The sequence below is a fragment of the Lactuca virosa genome, chromosome 7, assembly GCF_052849685.1.
Source record: "Lactuca virosa cultivar CGN04683 chromosome 7, Lactuca_virosa_CGN04683_v6, whole genome shotgun sequence".
Lineage (NCBI taxonomy): Eukaryota > Viridiplantae > Streptophyta > Magnoliopsida > Asterales > Asteraceae > Lactuca > Lactuca virosa.
This window is the reverse complement of record NC_136432.1, coordinates 46,261,622-46,274,543: the sequence shown is the minus strand read 5'-3', so window position 1 is coordinate 46,274,543 and position 12,922 is coordinate 46,261,622. Positions and strand designations below refer to the sequence as shown.

General features: G+C 34.3%; 1 pseudogene across 2 annotated transcripts in view; it reads right to left on the bottom strand.

The window, feature by feature from the left end:
- LOC145125258 (protein LIGHT-DEPENDENT SHORT HYPOCOTYLS 10 pseudogene) overlaps window positions 1–12,922 on the bottom strand; it is a 29,914-nt pseudogene that overhangs the window by 5,396 nt on the left and 11,596 nt on the right. The gene's annotated exons all lie outside the window — the stretch shown is intronic.

Sequence of the window (12,922 nt, the reverse complement as noted above, 5' to 3'; positions counted from 1 at the left end):
GGAAGGGCTAAGGATGAGTGATGTAGAGATTCGCGAGTTGATTGTCACCGAGGTGACTTCGATCATCGGATAGGCGATACCAAAGATGTTCGGGTCTATCAAGACCCAACTGATAGTCATATTTCATGAGCGTTATGTTGATGTCGTTGATGCTTCCACGACCACTGCCTTTGTCGCTGCTGCAGGACCACAAAGGGGTGGATCGATGCAATACAAGGAGTTTGGTAACACGAAACCACTAGAGTTTGACGGGTTCAAGGACTCAATTATTGCTATGAAGTGGATCTATGTGGAGGGGTATTTCTATACATGTTCTTGTCTGAAGAACCTGAAGGCCCGATTTTCATTGAACCTTCTTCGCTTGGGAGCAAAGGATTGATGGAAGCTTGCGACTCAAACATTTTCTATTATGGAGCAAGCTGTAGTGACTTGGGAGTAATTCTCAGAGATGTCCCGGACAGAGTATGCCTATTGATGGAGATAGCAGTTAACATAAGAGTATATATCGCTCAAGTAGACGACAGAGTAAGTGACGGAGATCACCAAGATGTTCACTGAGAGGACCGTATTTTTTCCTTGAGTCTGCGGCCTCGGAGTAGGTGTAGATGTCCCGATACTTAAGCATGCTTAAGACTGATATCAATGAGTTCATGGAGAACACCCAATAACGAAACTTAGCAAACTTGTAGTAACATGCCCTGATGAGGGAAATAGAGCTAGAGACTCATAGGAAGGAGAATATGTAGACCCCAGTTCAGACATAACCTACAACTAAGTAGTTCAATCCCGCTAATTCTCGATCGGGAGGCCAGAATGTTTGCACTTGCAGCAAGTGCGGGAAGGTTCATGAGGGGTCTTGTTTAGTGGGGACTGGGTGCCACAGGTACGGCAAGGATATCCATTATGTGAGAGATTTATAGTAGATTATGTTAGTCTGCTACTATTATGATCAGATGGTCCATGTGAAGGCCAAATATCCATTGCTTGCCACAAGACCAGTGCAGGCACCGGCTCCAACGACATTGTTGATCACGGATGATCGCCATGGGAGAGATGAATCCTAGGGTCCGTGCTTATCAGCTGACAGCGGAGGAGACCAGGGTGGCGCCTGATGTCGTTACTGGTATGTGTCTATTTATTTTCCCGTTAAGTTATTCTCTGCATGTTTATGTTTATGTTTCTGCTTAGTTACATTTCGTATGAATTCATTTCATGCTTTAGTGTTCTTCGAAGTGAGTCGGTCATTTGTATCATTGTCATTCAGTAAGAGCTTTGATGTAGTTCTTGGGAAGTTGAAGTTTCCGTTGCGAGTTTCCATTGCCGAAGAACATAAAGTTTCCGTTTTGAGTGTTTTTTGGGACTGTGTTTTGGAAATATTCGGGAAGCATTATCCGATTCACCTGGTTCCTATTCCTATGAGGGATGTTTGTGTGATCATGGTTATCGATTGGTTGAACTTATTTGGGGCTCAAATTGATTGCGAGCGACAGTTAGTGGTAGTTCGTACCCCAATTAGGAGAGAGCTGAACATCTACGACGAATGTACTAGACTGGGTTCGACTTTCTACTCTATCGCGATAGCTAGGAGGTAAAATCAACATGGTTGTACGGGATATTTGACTTATATAGTTGAGAAGAGAAGAAGTGTTATGCATATGATGTAATAGTGGTTTGCGATTTTCCTGATGTTTTCCCAGAGGATTTTCCTGGTGTGCCTCCGAAGAGGCAGCTCGAGTTTAGGATCGATTTGATCCCTGGTGCAGCCCCGATTGCAAAGGCGCCATATCGCCTCACACCACCTGAGATAAGATGAAGGAGGTGTCCTCTCAGCTTCAAGAGCTTTTAGGCATAGAGTTTATCCGATTGAGCAGTTCGCATTGGGGATCGCCGATCTTGTTTGTCAAGAAGAAGGATGATTTGCATCGGATGCGCATAGACTACATGGATTTGAACAAGCTAACATGGAAGAATTATTATCCAGTTCCAATAATTGATAACCTTCTTGATTTTCTACAGGGTGCATCTTGGTTTTACAAGATCGATCTGAGGTCGGGTTACCATTAGATGAGGGTTAGAGAGGAAGACATTGAGAATACGACATTTAAGAATTATTATAGTCATTACAAGTTCGGGTTGATGCCATTTGGGCTCACCAATGCAACGAAAACGTTCATAGATTTGAGGAACTAGGTGTGTAGACCAATGCTTGACCGGTTAGTTATCGTGTTTATCGCTGGTATTTTGGTCTATTCCAAGACCAAGGAGAAACATTAAGTGCACATTCGGGAGATTATTGGGGTTTTGAGGACGGAGAGGTTGTATGTCAAATTCTCCAAGTGCAAGTTTTAGTTGCTCGAGGTTTAGTTTTTGGGACACCTCGTCAATCAAGACGAAATTTTGTTCGATCCGGCCATATTGAGGCAGTGATGCAGTGGGAAGTTCTGAAGTGTCCAATTAAGATTTGAAGTTTCCTTGGTTTAGCTGGTTATTGCAGGAAGTTTATTCAGGATTTCTCCAAGATTGTTGTTCCCCTCACCCGCCTAACAAAGAAGAGTATTATTTTCCAGTGGGGGGTTGAGCAGCAGGCAATATTTGAGATTTTGAGGCAGAAGTTATATGAGGCTCCAGTGTTGACCCTTCCAGAGGGTGTCGAGGATTTTATGGTATATTGTGATGCTTCGATTCCAGGAATAGCAGCGGTACTTATGAAGCATCATAGAGTTATTACTTATGCTTCTAGGCAACTGAAGCCTCATGAGGCTAAATATCCTACTTGCGATTAGATGGGGGCGATGGTCTTTGCCCTCAAGATTTGGTGATATTATCTTTATGGGGTCCGTTGTACCATCTACATAGATCACAAGAGTTTGATTTACTTGATGGACCAGTCAAACCTGGAGAAATAGACGTGCAAATATGAAATTCTAGTAAAAAGTGCAATAGTAACACGGTAATAATAGTTGTAGCTAACATATATATATATATATATATATATATATATATATATATATATATATATATATGTATATCTTCATAAAAAAATGATTTTTACCCTTTGGTTTTATACCTTTAATGCCATGAAATATCAATTGTACTTTTTTTTCATGAATTTGTTCAATATATTACATGTATCCCAAAATGGTAAACCATTTGGTTTTTGCGTTCCAATGACTTGCTATTTCAGTCAAATCTGAATATGAGACAACGTAGATGGCTGGACGTGGTGAATGATTTTAACTATGAGATTTTATACCATCCGGGGATGGCCAACATGGTGGCCGATGCCTTGAGTCACAAGACGACTAGTGCACCGATTCGAGACCATTTTTTGAGTATGACCATTGTAATTCCGATTTTTTATACGATTAAGGAAGCACAAATTAAGGAAATTAAGGAAGAGAACTGGAAGAATGAAAGGGTGGTTGGTCAGGTTTCTGCATTTTACATTGACAGTTGGGGGCTATTGACTCTACATGGTAGGATTTGGGTACCTTATTCGGATGGGTCCCGACAGAAATTGATGGAGGAGGCTCACAAATCAAAGTTTTGATCTATCCGGACGTGAAGAAGATGTACCACGATCTAAGGCACAAGTATTGGTGGACGTGTATGAAGATAGATATAACTTGGTATGTGGTGTGGTGCTTGACTTATCGAAAAGTCAAGATTGAGCGTCAGCGCCCTCATGGAAAGTTGTAGCCTTTGGAGATCACATTATGAAAATGAGAGAAGATTACCATGGATTTCATTATGAAGCTACCAAAAACTGTTAGGGGGTTTGATACTATTTGGGGTTATCTTTGACTGTTTGACCAAGATTACACACTTCCTTCCTCTCCAGGAGATCTCTTCGGTCGAGAAATCGGGTGACATATATGTTCGAGATGTGGTTTCTTTTTACAGTGTGCTGACTTCTATAGTTTCATATCAAGATGTTCGATTTACTTCCAGATATTGGAAAAGGTTCTATGATGAGTTGGGCACTCAGTTATACTTCAGTACTGCTTATCGAATTTAGTGAGAGTTGGGATACCTACCTTCCTTTGTCGGAGTTCGCACATAACAACAACTACCATTCCGGAATTGGAGTGCCTCCCTTCGAGCTTCTCTATGGGAGGAAGTGTCAGACCCTTATTTGTTAGGGAGAAGTTGGACAGAGGGTCATGGGTAACACATAGGTAGTGCTCAAGATGACAACTCTCAACCAACAAGTAAGACAGAAGTTGTAGACAACATAAAGTCGGCAAAAGAGTTATGCGGACAGACGTGGTTCGGAGTTGGAGTTCCAGGTCGGGGATATGATACTACTAAAGGTGTCTCCCTGGAAGGGTGTTATTCGTTTTAGAAAGCGAGGCAAGCTGGGCTCCAGATTCATCAGACCATTTCGAGTGATTTCTAGGGTAGGCAAGCTGGCGTATCGATTAAATCTACTAGAGGAGCTTAGACGGATTCATAACAGTGTCCATGTCTCACAGCTAGAGATGGCAAAAAAACCCGTACCCGATGGGTACCCGGAACCCGAACCCGAATTGGCCGGGTAAATCCCCGAATTGATCGGGGATGGGTACGGGTACGGGTATTACCTCAATGCAAAAAACGGGGATGGGACGGGGATGGTTCTACCTATCGGGTATCCATACCCGTACCCGAAACCGTACCCGATGGGTACCCGAAATATATATATATATATATATATATATATATATATATATATATATATATATATATATATATATATATATATATATATATAATTCATTTATGTTATATTTTTAATCAATTCAAAAATGTTATACGTAATTTAAATTGTGAAAGTGAAAATTCATTTACGTCAAGTGTAAATTCAATCAACCTTCTGTCAAGTGTAAATTCATTTATGTTATATTTTTAATCAATTCAAAAATCTTGTAATGCGTCGCCGACTCACCTCACTGTGAATTGTGAAACTAAGTCAAATAGTCAATAGGGTTTTTTTTTTATTCCTTAATCAAACTTGTAATTCGCTATGGTAAAGATTGACTCAGGGAGTGAACAACCTTCAACACCAATTGGTTCTACAAATTTTGATGTTGAACCTGATAATACAAGTCCAAATGTTCCTTCCTTTGAAGAAGCACTTCAATCAGATGAGGTAAATCCTCCAAACAAAAGACAAAAAAAAAAACATTGCTTGGGATCAATTTGTTATTATTTCTATTTGTTTTTAATTTACTAATTTTTTTGTTCTATTTAGATGAAGGTGTGCAATTTACCTCGGATAATCATGCAACTATTTTTGATGATTACGACATGGATAGTGAAACTTGATGGTAATAATGAAACAATTTTTTCATGATTATAATCGATTAAATTAAAGTTTTTTGTTTCATACATTTGTTTATACTTTGTCTTTGTTTTGTTGGTAGGTGAATATATGATAAATGATGGTTCAATGCGAAAGTTGGAATTGGAATTTGGTGAACTTTATTGTTATTGTTTGGATGATAGGCGATGTTTGACTACTTTTTGGATGACTTTTTATGTTTATGTTTTTTTTAGTTGCAAAAAAGTAGTTTAATTTGTAAACTTGAATGTTATTGTTCATTTTTGAATACATTCGATGATTGAAGTGCTTTATATTATTTTTTGTTTGTTAATATATAGCTATGACTTATTTTTTCATAAACTTTCAAAACCTTATAATGGGGAAAATTCCCCGATTACCCGCTGGGGATCCCCGTTCCCCATTGGGGATGGGGATGGGGATGGATTTTTAATCCCCGATGGGGATGGGTTCAGGTATGGGTATGGGGATGGGGATTCGGGTATGGGGATGGGGAACATGAAACCCGATATACCCGTACCCATTGCCATCCCTACTCGCAGCTGCAAAAGTGTTTAGCATACGTTTCAACAGTGGTGTCGTCAGATGAAATTTAGGTTGATGATGATATGAACTATGTGGAGAGACCGATAACACTTTAAGATAGGAAGACGAAAAATGTTTTGTGCAACAAGGAGGTGACTTTAGTGAAGGTGAAGTTGCAGGCTGGCAGTAACGGAGAGGTTCTAAGCGGACCTAGGATCCCGAGGAGGAAATACGTATACAATACCCAAAATTGTTCATTGCTGCGGGTTTTGAGGATGAAATCTAATTCAAGTAGTGGAGAATTGTAACATCCTATTCCCGGTATGTATTTTTAATTTGGGTTTAATTTGTGTGGCCTTGGACGAATTCAGACTTGACTTTTGAATTGGGCAGGTTTCGGCTCAGTAGGCACAGAGCGCTTTTTAATGGAGCCCCCCCCCCCCCCCCCCGGTCCATGGGCTTGATAGATTTTTTAGGTTTTTCTTTCTATTTCAAACTACTTAAGCCCCAGGGTTGATCATTTATAGCCCCTATCAACCCTTGAATGAGTTTTTAGAAACCCTAGCCCTCTTCCTCTAATTTTTTTTACCTTGAATCTACCTTAAAGATCTTATCTTTCATTGTTTGGTGTTTGAAGCTTGAAGATTAAGTTTTCCTTTGGAGTATTGAAGTGAATAATAAGATTAGATCCATCAAGTTCACACCTTTTCTTGACTATTGTGAGTAAAAAGATTCACCTTTACTCCTAATTTAATTGATCATGTTATTTGTCCATTATTATGCTTTTTGGTCCTATTTTAGTGGTAAGTTTAGAGTTGTGATGACTCCAGCTCCTTTTGAGCATTAAGAGTTGTTCTTTGGACCATTTAGACCTGGAAAGTTAGTATTTGGTGTTTGATCTCTTAGTCATGCAAGTTGTGGTAGCTTTTCAAGTTATATAGAGGTTGAAAGTTTAGATCTTCATTATTTAGAGTATATTAATAGATAAAGTTGGAAACTCTATCCATTAGGAACTGGTAAAGGTCCAGATTTGGAAATTTGAAGAATTGACTTAATGGATTAAGTCATTTTACCCTTTAGAATAAGCATGAGCGTGTAGCGCTCCTTCCCAATGCGACATAGTTTTTAGGGTTTCTAGTGCAAGCTTGTTTTGTCCAAGAAATATCGACTGTTTTGTCCTTTTGTGGGCGTTGGGCACCCTGAAGAGGGCATGACATACTTTTCTGCCAGAAATTGACCTTGTTGACTTTTTCACCAAGTTTGACCTGGGGTTAAACTTTAGGGTTTTAGGTTGTAGGTTGAGGTTTGACTCTTGATTATATGTTTAGGTGGGTTGTTTCAGCTTTCACATTCTGCGAGCTCTTGTGATTGTCTGACTGTTTGTAAGATGAGTCTTCCCACTATACTTTATACTACAATATGGAACCTTTGTATGACATGATGTTAGTATGTTGTAGTGAATTGTTAAGCAGGTAGATTTGTTTAATAATTACTTGTGGCTGCTTGTCAGGTGGTTGTCTGTTTATATATATATATATATATATATATATATATATATATATATATATATATATATATATATATATATATATATATATATATATATATATATATATATATATATATATATATATATATATATATCGATATATTATGAATGGGTTAAGGGCATACCAGTTGTGTGCTGAAGACCAAGGTATTCAGCCCGACCAGCTTAATGATGCAGTCCAAAGGGGGCGGACCAACTTGATGTTGTACGCCAAAGGGGTGAACCAACCTTGCGTTGAAGGATATTGTGTGCATGCATTGTTTGTGTATTGTTGTGTGATGTATTTTATGGAACGCACTAAGTTTTGGTTTGTAGTTGTGGATTTAAATGTTTTAGGTACTTCAGAAGATCGAGAAAAAACAAAGACGTAACTGTATACACTCTTCAACTGTCTTCATAATTTTGAGAAATGTTTTGATGAGATACTCTGATTTTAGATTTATGTTGTGGAACAAATACTTTGATGATGTTTGACTTTATGAAAATGACTTTTAATTTCGTTAGAATTTCAAAATGTTCACTATGATTTTAAGAACGTTACAACTGGTGTTTAGATGATACCTAAACTTATGGATCCATAAGAAAATTAACGCCTGACATGCATGTTTGGGTTGAGAGCATATCCAACATCATTAGTTTTTATGATTGCTTCGTATTCTTCATTGACATCTATAAGTAAAAATTTCATGTTGTTTGGTTAAAAACCGTATCTTCTATTATGTAATTTGCAATTTAATTGAATGTGGGGTGTTTGAGAATACTTATTTATTTGAACTTAGTAGCTTATTACAGTTTGACACCGATAGTTATTTTTAGTGTTTGGATATGTGTTTATTAAAATCATTTATTGATTTAAATTAGGATTTTTTCATAAGTTACTTCTTCCTTATACTCATAAGTAGTTTTTTGTTATACAAAAAATGACTCAGCAACATATAACTTTTTGATACTGAATATTAAACTTTGTTTTGATACCGGATAAATTAATAAACACTTTATAAGAAACAAATTTAAAATATTTTAAATAAACAATGCTAAACACTCCTTGAATAAAATTTGGTTAGTTGTTAGTTGATATTTATATTTATATTTAATTGTATCGTGTGTATATATATATATATATATATATATATATATATATATATATATATATATATATATATATATATATATATATATATATATATATATATGTTAGCTACAACTATTATTACCGTGTTACTATTGCACTTTTTACTAGAATTTCATATTTGCACGTCTATTTCTCCAGGTTATTTCAAGAATGTTCAAAAATAGCATATTAATTTTAGTTTTATTCTAATTTTTTTTAAAAGAACTAAATTACATACAAAATATTTTTGACAATATCCACTCTTAAAAAAATGTAATTATAATCTTAGGTATTTAAAAAAATACACATTTTTTTACAGAATATATATATATATATATATATATATATATATATATATATATATATATATATATATTGTATAATTATTATACAAACATTTTTGAACTAACTGGAGGATAGAAATGCAAATATTTAATTTTAATAAGAATTGCAATAGTAATACAGTAACACAATAATTGTAGGTAACAAATGATCTTAGCCATATATATATATATATATATATATATATATATATATATATATATATATATATATATATATATATATATATATATATATATATGTATATCTTCATAAAAAAATGATTTTTACCCTTTGGTTTTATACCTTTAATGCCATGAAATATCAATTGTACTTTTTTTTCATGAATTTGTTCAATATATTACATGTATCCCAAAATGGTAAACCATTTGGTTTTTGCGTTCCAATGACTTGCTTTTGGTGTAAAATGTAAATACTGCTTTCTATTATAAAAGGTAATTTGGCAACCATTTGATTCTATAAATATCAATAACAGTTAATTATATAGTGAAAGAATCAAGTATCGAACAAATAATTAATTACTTGAAAATACATCAGTTGCAACACGAATCAATATTTAAGGCTAGAAAATTTCCATCTTTTTTAAACCAAAGCAACGATTGGACTTGAATGTCGTTAAAAAGTTTCTGAATCGGCACTGTAAGTAGTTGGATTCCCATGCAAAAAGTAATATAACCTTTTTACCTTTTTATTTATATAGCCTTTCGATTTTCTTGTCTATTTTTAAAAGTAAGGGGACAAGTTGATTATAAAACGAAAAGACTGGCGTACAATATAACCAGTTTATTTTTAATTTCAAACGCACCAAGGAAAAGAATAATCATACAAAAATATACAGGAAATTAACCACTGTTTAAACCGGCCTTCCCAAGTTTTGTAATATTAGCTAGTTTTAATGTGTCTTCAAAATCACTGATTATAGCTTTGAGACTTGTCAATAACATGACATGTGTTCTCATCGTTTCAAAGAAAAGGCGGCTCAAGAGTCAACACGTACCATTGTCCCTTAAACCTAAAAGATAATTGTTGATGTTTCTAAACAACCGTTTATAGTTTTAATTTAATACTTAATTAACATATCATGCATAGTTGTCGTCTCTTAACGAAAAACACGATTAAAAGGCATGTAATATGATAAAAATATAGACCTGATATATATACCCATCTTTGAAAAACTAATGTATTTTAACTACAGACTATAGTTGGATGACATTGGCTAAAACAGCGGAAATCCTGAAAGGGACCCAGACGAAAAAGATCTGATACCAGAATGTTACTCCTATTGACAACCTCCATGCATGTTTTGTTCGATGAAACACTCTGTTGTAATTGTGAACTATGAATTGGCAAATAATTAAACCCTGACGTATTTGATGTTATCATGCATGTATGCAAATGTGACTGAAAATAGAACATGAACAAGGACAAATACATGATCTAAGGGGATTGCATGTCGGGTCACAGGGTTAAATTTCAGTCAACACTAACCTATATATAGAATACTGTAAAAACATTTTAGTGTTGTGCCAAAAGTATTGAAGCAAATGGTAGAAGATATATTATAAACTGAGGCACTGATGGAGAGGGTACGTACTACTAAAAAGTAATAAAAATTAAACACACCAAGCCAATGAACAAGACTCGTCGTATATATGCACAGAGAAGTTGGAGATGAAAATGAAAATTTATCAGCTTGGTGTAACTATGTCTTACGGCCACAACTATCTAGCCCCTTTGTGCATGGACCCCATAATTTTTACTACTAAATAGCCCTCCAAAAATCTAAGTTTTACTAAAAAAAACCCCTCATTGGCACCCACTTTTACATTAAACACCTTCATTGGTATTTTTTTACTTTAAAAACCCAAATATATATTAAAATTTCAGAATTTTATAACTTTTTGTATTTTTTGGACCCCGGTTAGATTTGGTTCTGGATCTACCATAGCCACCAACGGATGATATGACTTGCAAATAAATTAATTAAGTATTGATTTAATTTTCAAAATCTCATTGTTGTTAGTGTGTCTATATATATATATATATATATATATATATATATATATATATATATATATATATATATATATATATATATATATATATATATATAGTATCAATGTAGTCCTGCACCCTTAGTTCAACACATCCATTTCTATCCTAATCGAGCTTCAGATTATGAGAGGAAGTGTTGGTGTAAAGAGTCCACGTACATATATTTTAAAATTTTCACCCTCAGGGATATTTGTGAATTATGTATAATTGTATATGCCCCCACTTGAACATGGTTTCTAACTCTATTAAGGGTTATTTGTGAATTATGTACATGTCCCACTTGAACATGGTTTCTTGAATCAAGAAATGACAAATAATAAGTACTAATATATGATGCATTAATTCTAATAAAAGGATCTTAATTTTACTTGAATTTACGCTGATGTAGTTACGACAAAAATAGTGGCTTGGCTTCTCCTGGCAAAGTGCCGTACAAGAAAAGCAACTCAACTGCTAGAATTTGGAAACGGAAGGTGCAATGGGCTCTAGCCTATAGCGTACACCCTCTTCTATGATGCTGTTATATCCTCCAAACAGTATATAGTGTTCCCTTGACCATCATAATTGGCCCTAAATTATCATCCTGACACCATTCTATTTAATATTCCAACCATCCTCCCTTAATGATATTTTTCAGATGTCCTTTTGCACCTACACCCTTCCTTCCATCACTTTCCTCTTCTTGAAAAATATATTTGTCTTTCGCTCGCTATATAGCAACCTCCTACTATACCTAGTGCAATTGTTAAAAATAAATAAATTAAAATCTTCTCATCCAGGAGGATATGATCTCCTATCCTCAGCAGCATTTACTGTACTCTCCATAAGAATCCACACTCAAATGAGTGGAAACGGAGCACTTGTGCTGAGAAACGACGTCATTGAATCCTAGACTACGGAGGATGATCAGGTTTATCCTCCAAACGTATTTACACTCAGTTTCCTAGATTATTTCAGTAAACAGTACTACCACACTCTTCGCGGACTCTGTTGTGGATGCTTCTAGTAGTGGTGTAAACATGTTTGCTGTACATATCTTAATTCTTTTCCAGAAAATGAGAAGTTTATAAACCCAGGAAGTTATCCTGATTTCCTATGTCTGGAGTCCGCTGGTAGATATAGTGACGATAAAGAGAATCAAAATTAAAAATTCAGAAAACAAGCAAATTCATAAAAAAAGTATATGTCCACAAAAAAGAATGACCTTCAATATTATTCAAGAATCAACACAGGGTCTTTGGTCTTGGGATGTGTGAGTCATCCTTTTAAAATTATTATCAAGTTTATTATTTTGTTAATTTGACTTTTTTAATAAGTTTATATATTTTATTTTTATTTATTTAAAATATTTTTTTTAAAAACAAAAATATATATTAAACTATTCTTAAATTATTTCACATATGTTCAAAGACGGACCTGAACTTTCGACCTTAAGGAAGGAGGACAACATTAGATACTGCCGGACTACAAACTCTTTGGTTATTTAAAATATTCTATAAAAATATTTCATTTAATTAGTTATTTTTTTATTAAATAAAAATCATATTTTAATATAAATATATAAATTCAACTATTTTAGATATTTATTTATATACATCAAATACGAAAAGTAATTGCGTTATAGTTATAAAAAAAAAACTGTGAATAAAAATTATATAATTTTTATAAAATTATATTTTATAAATAATAGTTAAATATTACATAGAAATACTTAATCAGTAAAGAAATAAAAAAAAAATACTTAGACCAAATTATAGTTACTGAGGTAAATGAAATATGATTAAAATAAAAATGGTTGGATTTACAAAACATAAAGATATATTGATCACTTAATTTATTTAGATTGATTTATAAAACAAACACACTATGGGTCCAATGTTATTAAATACTCAATGAAAACATATGGTGCTAAAAAAACCCTATTTGAGGGTTTTTATTATTTGGTTTTGCGTACTTGACTGATAATTAACTTATATAACTTCTTTTTTATTTTTATTTTTATTAATATCTCTATTAT